Genomic DNA, 14923 nt, shown 5'->3' with positions numbered 1-14923 from the left:
TTCCTTGGCATGATGGCATCTACCATCAGCACAATGCAATGTGTCAGTGTGCATTGTACGTGCATGGTTCGAAGAGCACCAGAGTGAGTTTACTATACTCCCTTGAGAACTAAACTCTCTGGATTTAAACCCAGTCGAGAAACTGTGGGACCACTTCGCAGGCATACGGTCAATCAAGTGTTGGAGGGTTTCTTGGGGAATGGCAGCCCATTCTTCAAGGAATGCTGCACTGAGGAGAGGTATCGATGTCGGTTGGTGAGACTTGGCACGAAGTCGGCGTTAAGAAACATCCCAAAGGTTATATAGGATTCAGGTCAGGACTCTGTGCAGGCCAGTCCATTACAGGGTGTTAGTGTCATGTAACCATTTCGCCACAGACCGTGCATTATGAACAGGTGCTCGCTCGATCGTGTTGAAAGGTTCAATCGCCATGCCCGAATTGCTCTTCAACAATGGGAAGTAAGAAGGTGCTTAAAACATCGACGTAGGCTGTGCTGTGATAGTGTCACGCAAAACAACAAGGGGTGTAAGCCACCTCCGTGAAAAACACGACCACACCATAACACCACCGCCTCCCAATTTTACTGTTGGCACTGGACAAGCTGGCAGATGAAGTTCACCGGGCATTCGCCATACCCACACCCTGCCGTCGGATCGCCACATTGTGTACCGCGACTCGGCTCTTCACACGTTTTTCCACTGTTCTATCGTCCAATGTTTACGGTCCTTACACCGATAGAGGCGTCGTTTGACATTTACCGGCGTGATGTGTGGCTTGTGAGCTGTTATAGTACTTGCAGTGAGTGGATCCTGATGCAGTTTGAAATTCCTGTGTGATAGTCTGGATAGGTGTCCGCCTATTACACCTTACGACCCTCTTCAACTGTCGGTGATTTCTATCAGTCAACAGACGAAGTCGGCCTGTACGCAATTGTGCTGTACGTGTCCCTTCACGTTTCCAATTCACTATGGCGTAGGAAACAGCGGACCTAGGGATGTTTAGGAATGTGGAAGTCTTGCGTACAGACTTATGACACAAGTGACACAAAATCACCTGACCAAGTACGAAGACCGTGAGTTCCGCGGAGCGCCCCGTTCTGCTTTCTCACGATGTATAATGACTACTGAGGTCACTGATATGGAGTACCCGGCAGTAGGTGGCAGCACAGTGCATCTAGTACGAAAAACGTATGTTTTTGGGGGTGACCGGATACTTTTGATCACACAGTGTATCTTGACATATAACGGAATATGAACATTGAAAATACGGAAATTGCTCACTCTTTCGAATGATATGACTTTTCGGTAAACCTGTTCTGACACCTCTAACTGCTTCATAAACGCCTGACTTTAACAGCATACATAGTTCACTTGCACAGTAGATAAAGTAGTATAATTGCCATACTCTTATGAACCAGAATGAATTTTCCACTGTGCAGCGGGGTGTGCGTTTATATGAACCTTCCTGGCAGATAAAAACTGCATGCCGCATGGGACTCGAACCCAGGACCAGTGCCTTCGAGGACAGGTGCTCTACCGACTCCTCTACAACAGCACGACTCACGACCACTCTTGGTTCGAGTCCCGGTCTGTCACACAGTTTTAATCTGCCACGAAGTTTTATATCAGCGGAGTGGTAAATTCATTCTGGGAACGATCCGTCAAGCTGTGCCTAAGCTACGTTTCCGCAATACCCTTTTTCCAGGAGTGCTAGACCTGCAAGTTATGCAAGAAAACTTCTGTGAAGTTTGGAAGGTAGGAGATGAGGTACTGACGGAACTAATGCTGTGAGGCCGGATCGTGAGTCATGATTGGGTAGCTCAGATGGTAGAGCACTTTCCCGCCAAAAGGCGAAGGTCCCGGTTCGAGTCCCCTAACTTTGTAACTCCAGAACTGTAATCATGTTATAGATTCTAAATACTGCATAATTTTAATCTGCCAGGAAGTTACACCGTACTGATTTGTGAGCCGCTAGGGATTAGGCGAGCGGTCTCATGCGTTGCAGTCATGGACTGTGCGGCTGGTCCCGGCGGAGGTTCGAGAGCTCCCTCAGGCATGGGTGTGTGTGTTTGTTCTTAGGATAATTTAGGTTAAGTAGTGTGTAAGCTTAGGGACTGATGACCTTAGCAGTAAGATTTCACACACATCTGAATATTTTTTGAACTGATTTCTGCAGACGTCTATTGCTTCAGTCCATGAAACAGAAGTCTGAAAAAGAGATTTACATGTTTTTAATACTTGCTGTAGACGTTGACGTTTCCATTAACTGTTAATTTATGTAACTTAAAATGTACATCCCCTACTCATTGAGACAAATGATCCAATAATAATAATAATAATTTTCTGATTATTTTGTCCTTTTCTTGCATCTGCATTTACTTCATTTTGGATTTCAGGTTCTGGAAAAGACAGTAGATGAAAATAACATGAACAAACACTCGTTTCTTGTTTTACTGTGCTGTCTTCATATAATAACATACTGCCATACTTGTAAACTAACTGAAGATGGATATTCAGCAAATTATGGCGAACCACCTTGTACTTTGACGGAAGATGATGAGTCTGCCATCCTGGTTGCTAGTTTAAAAGAACATTTCGCTTCAGGATGTGTTTTTATCTTGTTTTCTTACTATCCCGGTGAGTACAAAGGAAATGAGTGTAACCTGAATTTCGCCGACACACGCTCATTAATATAAGCTGTTTTAATTTGTTAATAGACTTTAGCACTGAAAGAGAGCTCATTCAAATCCAGAAGAAGTTGGCGCACTTGAGTATTGCAAGTGCAGCTGTTTCTCTGATGCATCTAATGCAGGACGCGTCAGACTTGTGGTGTTCTTACAACATGCCTCTCTATGTCGTCCACGACGGCAACTGGCACACAGCAGCCATCCTCAAGGTTGTATCTGTACCTTGCACAACTATGCGGACTGTAACAAATTTTCAATATTAGAAGTGTGCCTTGCAAACTTATCCAGACAAATAATAGTAATAAAATGACTGCTGTAGATGACACGTTTCTGTCATCTGCCCACTTTATAATCTCACCCCAGAAGAGTTGACCTCATAACATATATACATTCATATGTAAGGGTGTTAATTGCATACAACACCAAAGGTACCGATAAACAACCAAAACAGCACACTACGAAAAATTACACAACATGAAAATATAAGGAAAAATGGCATAGGGCGAAGAATCAAACAATCAGTCTAAATTATTCTGAGAACAACCATCAGAACTGCTGTCTAAAAAATTATGTGTACAAAACATTGACACCGTTTGATGCAAAGACAAATTGAATTTAGTATGGCTGTATTTGGGTCTGAGTATAACAATGCCACTGTGGATCAGAGAGCTGCGTGCAGTGAGTATTCATGTCAAAGTGCACTTAACATAATGGGCGATAACAATTAGATCGCAGGCATTGGTCGTCCTATGTCCAGAGTGGCTGCATACCGCTTGCACCAGCTAAATATAGCTGTTCCTCGACGATTACACCGCTGTGCTGGGCGTCTCAGCTCCATATGCAAGGACGAAAAACATATGCATATTGAAATGGTTGTTTGTTGTTCTACCGAGTGGCTATAATTAAAGCGCAGCTAGCAACAGAGATCCAGTGTGGGTTGTAATAATCGTACGGCAGCGAAAGCGTTAATGCGAATTTACGCTGGCAAAAAAGTTCCAGTTTTCGCCATCGGATGGAAATCTGGAGCTGTGAAAACAAGAAACGCGTATAGAAATGTTTCCATGTGTAATGGATTACGAATACTGCGTGGTCAGAGAAGGTAAAAAAAGTGATAAAGACATAATGCTGATGTTGTTATTAATCGCCGATTGTACCATTTTTCAATATGAGCACTGGAAACGTTGACAAGATGATGAACAGCGCCAGATTTGCACCTGGTGGCCAAATTTGGAACTAATTTTTTCTTGCTTTAATCGTTTCCAGATTAATGCCTTGGAATATTTACCAAGTTCCGCTGCCATACGATGATTACAGCCCACAGTGGATTTCTGTAAGTAGCTACACCACCCAGTAGTTTCCGAAACAGCTCAGCACCACTTATAATTTCAAATAGTCTGTTTATTTCTGCTCTTAGTGTTGTAACTCGTCTTTAACACATAACATACAGCGTCACTGTTCACATATCAACTTTTCAATACCTCAGCTATTGTAGTTATTCCATGTCGGTTCCCTTTCTCTTTTTCTCTTACTTCGCTAGCCAGCTTTCTTCCTACAAATAAGGCAATCAGCCACGGGACTTGGGTAAATCTTTGCATTAATGTTTGTTACTTACAGATACGTAATTTCACTTTCCAGAAGGAAAAAGGATAGAATCTGTCTCACATAATGCAGATATACAGGTTGTAACAGAACGGTACTCCCAGTCTTGTAGTGACTGTGCAGTAGAGGGTGTCTTGGGAAACAAATTTAGGATAGGAACCCATGTCCAGAACAGTATCAATGGACGCTGCACGCTATACCACACCTTCAAACGTGGTTTAATACGTCGATGCATGGGATTTGGAAACCCTGGCAATGGACTTAACAAGAATCATTAGGTTAGATGTCGAGTATGTCCAAGTCTATCACAACAACGCTTGAGCGCACAGACTCATGTTTGAAGCCAAAGAGATGGTCTAGATACAGATGTTTGCTCCTATGACTTCGATGCCGCGTATGCTTTTGGATGGCATTTCTAATTCTCAGTCTGTTCCCAAGACACCGCTACAACCATTCAAAGTTTGTATTTTTCGTTTTGTTAAACTACATATAAATTATTTAACAAAGAAATTGGGCAACTTTTCAAAAAATGTTTATGTTCGCAAATGGCATGAGTATAGTAACAAAGAGCCCAATAATATCCAATACCATCCACAATCCAGAGAGCAGTAGAACAGGTTTATAACTGATTTACAGCAAAACACTCCTCTCTTAAACTTAAAGAAACTCATATTATTCATTGATTGACTCTTCCGTCGCTTTCTGCTACAATATTTTATACATTGTGAATGAAAAGACACATAGCACTGGTGTAATAATATACAATATTTATTATTTCTTTCACAAACGAGTTTTCGACTGTATCATCGGGTACTCCCAGCCGCCGTTGGATAAGCAGCTGCCAGCAGCAAGTCGTATACTCTTAGCTCACTTGTTTGTTACATAGTTTAATTCTTAATTTCTTTGCGTGTTTTTGGGTACTTGCATAGTTTAATTCATAAATTTCGGGCGTATTATAGTATTTGAGAGTTGTAGCATGGCGTTTTAGTACCTGAATAGTGTAAAATCGCGTAGTCTCCTTCTGTCGCCAAGCAGTGTGTCAGCAGTGCACAAGTAGCAGCAAGTGGCTTATTTAGCGTTCATATAAGTGTAGTAGTCAAATTGAAAATTTGTTTGAGTGTTCTTAGCGCACTTGTTTAGTTAAATGCATCAAATCATTGAGTAGTTTCGTAATTAGCAGGGGCAGATTTGCATCTTAATATCCGTGACATGTAAAGTCGCGTAGTCGTCTGTCATTTATTTATTTCTTTCAAATAGTCTTTGTACGTTATTGACAGTACAGTTAGCATTCTGCAGCCAAGCAATGTGTCAGAAGTTTGCAAGTAGCAGCATTACTTCACTTACTAGGCAATCTTGTCTTTTAACAATCGTTTAAATTTTGTGTCGAATTGTTTGTGCTCTCTGTAGATTAGTTTAGACGTTCTTTGCACAACAGTATTTAGCATGGATAAGGGTTGCGACTGCTGTGTTCGAATGCTGGCTGAGTTGGCATCCCTTCGCTCCCAGTTTCAGGCAGTGTTGGCTTCGGTCACACAGCTTGAGGCTGTTGCCAATGGGCATCACTGTGAGGGTCCGGCCAGGAGTTTGTCGGGGACGGCCAGCTCGTCCCACACATCCCCCGATCGGACTTTGGCTGTGGCTGCCCTGGATACTGGCCACATTGAGGCTGACCCCTCACCTGTGGTAGAGTGGGAGGTCTTCTCGAGGTGTGGCAGGGGGCGAAAGGCATTCCGGAGGGCTGAACGGAAGGCCTCTTCAGTTTGTCTGAGGCTCTGTCTCAGGCTGATGCTGATCTTTGGCTGGAAATGGCAGCTTGTCCTGTTCCAGAGGTTGCCCCTCAGTCTGCAAGATCCGGGAGGTCGCAGAGGGTGGGCTTACTGATAGTTGGGAACTCCAACATCAGGCGCATAATGGGGCCCGTTAGGGAAATGGGTGCAAGGGAGGGGAAGAAAACCAATGTGCACTCTGTATACATTCCAGAGGGAGTCATTCCAGATGTGAAAAGGGTCCTTCTGGTTGCCATGAAGGGTACAAGGTGCACCCACCTGCAGGGTGTCGCTCATGTCGGCACTAATGACGTGTGTCGCTATGGATTGGAGGAAATCCTCTCCGGCTTCCGGCGGCTATCTGATTTGGTGAAGACTGCCAGTCTTGCTAGCGGAATGAAAGCAGAGCTCACCATCTGCAGTATCGTCGACAGGACTGACTGCGGACCTTTGGTACAGAGACGAGTGGAGGGTCTGAATTAGAGGCTGAGACGGTTGTGCGACCGTGTGGGCTGCAGATTCCTCGACTTGCGCCATAGGGTGGTGGGGTTTCAGGTTCCGCTGGATAGGTCAGGAGTCCACTACATGCAGCAAGCGACTACACGGGTAGCAGGGGTTGTGTGGCGTGGACTGGGTGGTTTTTTAGGTTACATGGCCTCGGGCAAGTACAGAAAGGGAAACAGCCTCAAAGGTCAGGACATGCGGGGACCAAGCAGCAATTGGTATTGTAATTGTAAACCGTCGAAGCTGCATTGGTAAAGTACCGGAACTTCAAGCGCTGATAAAAAGCACCGAAGCTGAAATTGTTATAGGTACAGAAAGCTGCCTGAAGCCAGAGATAAATTCTGCCAAAATTTTTACAAAGGCACAGACGGTGTTTAGAAAGGATAGATTGCATGCAACCGGTGGTGGCGTGTTTGTCGCTCTTAGTAGTAGTTTACCCTGTAGTGAAGTAGAAGTGGATAGTTCCTGTGAATTATTATGGGTGGAGGTTACACTCAACAACCGAGGTAGGTTAATAATTGGCTCCTTTTACCGACCTGCTGACTCAGCAGCATTAATGGCATAACAACTGAGAGAAAATTTGGAATACATTTCACATAAATTTTCTCAGCATGTTATAGTCTTAGGTGGAGATTTCAATTTACCAGATATAGACTGGGACACTTAGATGTTTAGGACGGGTGGTAGGGACAGAGCATCGAGTGACATTATACTGAGTGCACTATCCGAAAATCACCTCGAGCAATTAAACAGAGAACCGACTCGTGGAGATAACATCTTGGACCTACTGATAACAAACAGACCCGAACTTTCGACTCTGTATGTGCAGAAAAGGGAATCAGTGATCATAAGGCCATTGTAGCATCCCTGAATATGGAAGTTAATAGGAATATAAAAAAAAGGAGGAAGGTGTATCTGTTTAGCAAGAGTAATAGAAGGCAGATTTCAGACTACCTAACAGATCAAAACGAAAATTTCTGTTCCGACAATGACAATGTTAAGTGTTTATGGAATAAGTTCGTAAAATGCGTTTTAAACAGGTACGTGCCGAGTAAAACTGTGAGGGACGGGAAAAACGCACCGTGGTTCAACAACAAAGTTAGGAAACTATTGCGAAAGCAAATAGAGCTTCACTGCAAATTTAAACGCAGCCAAAACCTCTCAGACAAACAGAAGCTAAACGATGTCAAAGAGAACGTAAGGAGGCCTATGCGTGAAGTGTTCAGTGAATTCGATAGTAAAATTCTATGTACCGACTTGACACAAAATCCTAGGAAGTTCTGGTCTTACGTTAAATCAGTAAGTGGATCGAAACAGCATATCCAGACACTCTGGGATGATAATGGCATTGAAACAGAGGATGACACGCGTAAATCTCAAATACTAAACACCTTTTTCCAAAGCTGTTCCACAGAGGAAGACCGCACTGTAGTTCCTTCTCTAAATCCTCGTACGAACGAAAAAATGGCTGACATCGAAATAAGTGCCCAAGGAATAGAAAAGCAACTGAAATCACTCAACAGAGGAAAGTCCACTGGACCTGACGGGATGCCAATTCGATTCTACACAGAGTACGCGAAAGAACTTACCCCCCCCCCCCTCCCCCCTCTAACAGCCGTGTACCGCAAGTCTCTAGAGGAACGGAAGATTCAAAATGATTGGAAAAGAGCACAGGTAGTCCTAGTTATCAAGAAGGATCGTCGAGCAGATGCGCAAAACTATAGGCCTTTATCTTTGACCTCGATCTGTTGTAGAATTTTAGAACATATTTTTTCCTCGCGTATAATGTCATTTCTGGAAACCCAGAATCTACTCTGTAGGAATCAACATGGATTCCGGAAACAGCGATCGTGTGACACCCAACTCGCTAATTTCTCCATGAGACCCAGAAAATATTAGATACAGGCTCCCAGGTAGATGCCATTTTCCTCGACTTCCGGAAGGCGTTCGATACAGTTTCGCGCTGTCGGCTGATAAACAAAGAGCCTATGGAATATCAGACCAGCTGTGTGGCTGGATTGAAGAGTTTTTAGCAAACAGAACACAGCATGTTGTTCTCACTGGAGAGACGTCTACAGACGTTAAAGTAACCTCTGGCGTGCCACAGGGGAGTGTTATGGGACCATTGCTTTTGAGAATATGTATAAATGACCTAGTAGATAGTGTCGGAAGTTCCACGTGGCTATTCGAGGATGATGCTGTAGTATTCAGAGAAGTTGCAGCATTAGCTAATTGCAGCAAAATGTAGGAAGATCTTCAGCGGATAGGTACTTGGTGCAGGAAGTGGCAACTGACCCTTAACATAGACAAATATAATGTATTGCGCATACATAGAAAGAAGTATCCTTTATTGTATGATTATATGATAGCGGAACAAACACTGGTAGAAACGTTACAAGAATTGTTTGAAGTATAAAAAATGAATTTATTTTAATAAAATTTACATGTATTGTAATAAAGGTCTTGCATTATTTTTCCACATGATCACCATATAGCTCAATACATTTTGTAATCCGTGGGACGAGTTTTTAGATTGCTGTGCCATAGACGTCTCCCGCCGACTTATTCAGCCAGTTCTTCACATCGATTTTCACCTCGTCGCTGCCGGAAACGTGTTTCCCACGAAAGTGTTCCCTCAATTTAGTGAACAGTTGATAGTCGGTGCGAGATCGGGGCTATGAGAGTGGTGCCTTAAAACATACCAACCAAACACAGTCAACAACTCTTTTGTTGCATTACCGGTGTGAGGACGGGTGTTGTCATAAAGGAAATAGACTCCCGTTGTCAGCCTCCCGCCATGTTTGTTCTCTATTGCTCTGCGAAGTTTCTTCGTGGTCTCACAATACCTTTCAGCATTTATTGTTTCACCTCTTTCCAAAAAATCAAAGAGCAAAACCCCTTTTCGGTCCCAAAACACTTGCACCATGAGTTTCCTCGCTGTTTGCCGAGTTCTGAATTTTTTGACTGTAGGAGAAAGAGTATGGCGCCACTTGACTATTGCCGTTTGCTCCCTGCAGTACGGCGATAAGCCCAAGTTTCATCTCCTGTCACTACAGAGTCGACAAAAGCCTCGTCTTCAGTCTCAAAACGGCCAAGAAATTCGCGAGCGGCACTGACTCTGTTCATTTTGTATTCTTCGGTAAGCATCTTGGACACCCATCGCGCACACAGCTTACGATAATTTAGTCGATCACCCACGATTTCATGAACAACAGTTCGTGACTGAACGCTACAGGTCATCTGGCTCGAAGCTGTTCTTGAAGTAACCGATTTGTAACAGTTCGTTGTGTAACTGTGGCGCCAATTGCTGCTCAACTTGCTGATGCATTTAGACGCGCCAAAGCGATACGCCGAACACGATGCCCTTCCTTCTCGGTAGTGCCACCTGGCTGTCCAGAGTCCGGTCTTCTTACGAACGCACATTCTCGTGACTACTACTGCCAGCAATCACGTACAGTGGCTACATTCCTGCCAAGTCTTTCTGAAATATCGTAGAAGGAACATCCAGCTTCTCATAGCCCTCGTTCAAACTCAGTGAGATGTTGATAATGGCGTCTGTGTCGCTTCAGTACTTTTTGTGTTTCAAATGAAAGGTGAGCATAGGAAATGATTAATTACTTCGGATGTGCTCCCTTATTCCGTTTAAGAAAACGCTAAATGCGAAGGCTATGAAAACATTGTACAGCATTGTGTACTGTGTACAGCGTCAGGCCGCGGTATCCCAGCGATTCTAGATGCTTCAGTCCGGAACCGCGCGACTGCTACGGTCGCAGATTCGAACCCTGCCTCTGGCATGGATGTGTGTGATGTCCTTAGGTTAGTTAGGTTTAAGTAGTTCTAAGTCCTAGGTGACTGATGACCTCAGATGTTAAGTCCCATAGTGCTCAGAGCCATTTGAACCAATTGTGTGTACAGCAGAGGAACATTTCAGAGACGATGATTGTTTGTATGAGCATAACAATGCAGGTTGTCATGAAGCAGCATTTGTAGACAGTACAGAAATGGAGCGGCTACCGGAATCCCATCCCAGACCCGATGTAACACCTTTTGGGATGGATTAGAACGTCGACTTAACGCTAGAGAAAGTATGGGCTGCCATTCTTCCACAGTCAATCGGACACCTCATTGAAAGTGTCGCCAGCAGAGTTCAAGCCGTCATAATAGCGGAGATTGGACACACTCCTATTAATGCCCACTTGTAGTAGTGTCCAGATACTTTTCATCAGGTAGTGTATTGGCCGTTGATGAGAACCATTATATGAGGTCAGAACAGAACCACTATGAGGAATATTCGCAGGGCAGGAGATCTATTGTTGAGAATAATCGGTTGGATGGCATCTATTACATTAACTAAGCTTTGTCCTCGATTCTCCCCAGCCGTGTTGCTCCAATTTAGGCCGTTGAGTGTTGAAAGCGCCACGCAGCAACAGAGAGAGTTGTAACTGGGAGTGCAGGAACGACAACTCTGCTTCTCTTATCTCTCTTTGCGGCTAGCGGTATCCAGATAGCAGAATGAATAACGTCCTGCGTAATGTAATTCGCGCTGCTGATAGCTATGTCGTGTAATGTATGGGTTACGCCGTCTCTCTGAGGATGAAACATCTATCTATGGCCATATTTTCATTTGCATCTGGTCTATCCGTCATATTGATTGAGAATCCTCTAAATTTGATACGCCTGTGCAGTTTGAGCCACAGTTGGGCAATGCGAGCTGCAGATATATTTTGCGTTTGGAGTTCTCTCAGCAAGCTTCATTTATTGGCTGTGGCTGACCAAGCGTTCTAAACTGAAGAATCTTGAAGATTATGTTCTGAAATAATACTTCTGTCTATTAAATACCGGGTGACCAAAAAGTCAGTATAAATTTGAAAACTGAATAAATCACGGAATAATGTAGATAGAGAGGTACAAATTTGCACACATTCTCGGAATGACATGGGGTTTTATTAGAACCAAAAAAATACAAAAGTTCAAATAATGTCCGAAGATGGCGCTTCATCTGATCAGAATAGCAATAATTAGCATAACAAAGTAAGACAAAGCAAAGATGATGTTCTTTACAGGAAATGCTCAATATGTCCACCATAACCCCTCAACAATAGCTGTAGTCGAGGAATAATGTTGAAAACAGCACTGTAAAGCATGTCCGGAGTTATGGTGAGGCATTGGCGTCGGATGTTGTCTTTCAGCATCCCTAGAGATGTCGGTCGATCACGATACACTTGCGACTTCAGGTAACCCCAAAGCCAATAATCGCACGGACTGAGGTCTGCAGACCTGGGAGGCCAAGCATGACGAAAATGGCGGCTGAGCACACGATCATCACCAAACGACGCACGCATGATATCTTTCACGCGTCTAGCAATATGGGGTGGAGTGCCATCCTGCATAAACATCGTACGTTCTAGCAGGTGTTTATCAGCCAGGCTGGGGATGATGCGATTCTGTAGTATATCGGCGTACCTCTCACCCGTCACGGTAGCAGTTACAAAACCAGAATCACGCATTTCCTCGAAGAAAAAAGGCCCGATAACGGTAGATGTGGTAAATCCAACCCATACCGTGACTTTATCGTCGTGCAATGGAGTTCCCACGACAGTTCTAGGATTTTCGGTAGCCCAAATTCTGCAGCTGTGGGCGTTGATAGATCCTCGGAGCGTAAAATGAGCTTCGTCGGTCCACAACACGTTCCTCAACCAATCATCATCTTCCGCCATCTCTTGAAACGCCCACGCCGCAAATTCCCTCCGCTTCACTAAATCGCCAGGTAACAGTTCATGATGCCAATGGATTTTGTACGGATAGCATCGGAGGGTACGCCTAAGTGCCAACCAAACAGTAGTGTATGGAATGCCGGTGCGACGTGCGACTGCACGAGCGCTGACTTCCCCGTGCATAGTGCTCGGTCGGCCACTACGGGGTCTATCGTCTAAACAACGCGTGGCTTCGAACTTCGAAATCATTCTCGCCACAGCTGCATTTGTCAACGGACCTTTACCCGTTCGAATCCCCTTCCTATGGCGATAGGATCGTAACGTTGAACTACCACATTCCCCATTCTGATAATACAGCTTCACTAAAAGCGCCTTTTCAGGTAACGTCAACATAAAGCGGCTGCTGGCGCATCTGATTCTCTCTCATTACAGCTCCTTTTACACACGATTAGATTTCGTTCCATAGATCCGTGTTGAGGAGATCCTCGTGGATGTGGAACATGTCAGCTTTTTTTATTTTTTTTTAAAGCTGAAATAACAATACTAATAGTATAAATATATACAACACATCATTTGTTTCTATTAAAAAATTCGTCAATGGAGTAGAAGGAGTTGACCACTAGTAAGTCTTACAGGCTCCTTTTAAACTGATTTCTATTTGTAACTAAATTTTTCATGTTTGCTGGCAAATTATTGAAGATGAGTGTTCCTGAGCAGTGGACCCCTTTTGGAACTAAAGTAAGTGCTTTTAAGGCCTTGTGCAGATCATTTTTGTTCCTGGTATTGTATGTATGAAGTGAGCTGTTTGTTGGGAAAAGAGATATATTATTTAGGACAAATTTCATTAAGAAGTAAATATACTGAGAGGCAGTAGTTAGTATACCCAGTTCTTTGAAGAGGTTTCTACAAGACGTGCGTGAGTTTACTCCACAAATAATACGTATTACACGCTTTTGGACTCTGAAAACTTTTGTTTGACTTCAAGAGTTACCCCAAAATATTATACCATATGACATTATGGAATGAAAGTAGGCAAAGTATGCAAGTTTTTTCACTTTTATGTCGCCTATGTTTGCTAACACTCGAATTGCAAATACAGATTTGTTAAGGCGTTTCTGCAGTTCTGTGGTGTGCTCCTCCCAACTGAATTTATTATCAAGTTGTAATCCCAGGAATTTAAGACTGTGAACCTCTTCTATCTGCTCTTCTTCATACTTTATGCATATGCTGGGAGGAAAGCTCTTACAGGTTCTGAATTGCATATAGTGAGTCTTTTCGAAGTTTAATGTCAGTGAGTTGGCTTTAAACCATTTATTAATATCCATGAAAGTGGATTAGCAGATCTTTCTAGAACTACACTCTACGTACTATTTATTGCAATACTTGTGTCATCTGCAAACAAAACGAACTCTGCTTCTGGCAGTGTAACTGATGAGAGGTCATTAATGTACACAAGTTGTAATCCCAGGAATTTAAGACTGTCAACCTCTTCTATCTGCTCTTCTTCGTACTTTATGCATTGTCATACGCAATCACTGACGTTTTGCTGTCCAGCGCCATCTGCCCGACATTTTGTGAACTTTGTTTTTTTTTGTTCTAATAAAACCACATGCCATTCCAAACATGTGTGTCAATTTTTACCTCTCTATCAACATTATTCCGTGGTTTATTAAGTTTTCAAATTTATACTGACTTTTTGATCACCCAGTATACGATGTCTAATTATGCCCTGCCAGAGAAATGACCCACTATTGATAGTATCAGGCTGTAGGTGTTTTCTATAATTTGATTGCTGTAGCATTCGTTATAGAGTGTCAGGAATGACGTGGAGGGCGTAGGGACTTGCCGTCATAGGACTTCCGACGCAGCCCCTCGGACCGAAGTAGAGTGGTCGAATTTCGCAAAGCAAGAAACAGTTACGTTTCTTAAACTGTCTGTAGAATGCTCTCCTGACAGAGTGTTGCAAATGGCTGCCTCTAGAGTCAAATTGTTGTTTGTTTTTGTGTATACTATTCACTTTTGATGATGAACTTTTCATGATGATAAACTTTTAATTTGGTATCATCTGGTATTCCTCTTCTCTTTTAAAGACACTGTCACAATCTATATTTTGTGACTTCCTGCTTAATGAATCTGTTTCTCTGTAGCTTAGTGTCTATTTTTGCTCTGCATTTTATGAGTCATTGACCCCTCAATGTTCTAAATATTTTAGGACTCTCCTATACAATTTCTTTATTGTTTGATGCAATGTAGACATAGTTGTGATGAAAATAATATTTCATCGTTCATTGGGCATGCCTCCTGGTCATCATTATATCCTTTTCCGATATTTTGGAGAAACTTTCTGTTATTGTCAGTGATAGTCTGTGACTAGTGACTAAGTATGAAGTGTGCATATTTAATCTCTGAGTGACCAAAACTACAATATGCAAAGATACGCTGAGGATTCCAGTTCACATGTGGCAAAGATAACATCAGATTACGTATTATTAATTCATTATGGGTTTCTAGCAAACAAACTTTTCAGCCTTTGCAAATTAAAAGGATTTAGAAATGTATCAAAGTAGCGTCAGACAATCTTTATACATACATTTTAGGGTACAAATTCTTAAATTTAGGGTTGAAATTGTTATGTGTGTGCAGTTACAATACT

Source organism: Schistocerca gregaria, chromosome 2 (genome assembly GCF_023897955.1).
Source record: "Schistocerca gregaria isolate iqSchGreg1 chromosome 2, iqSchGreg1.2, whole genome shotgun sequence".
In the NCBI taxonomy this organism is placed as follows: domain Eukaryota; kingdom Metazoa; phylum Arthropoda; class Insecta; order Orthoptera; family Acrididae; genus Schistocerca; species Schistocerca gregaria.
Note: the sequence above shows the minus strand (reverse complement) of the source record.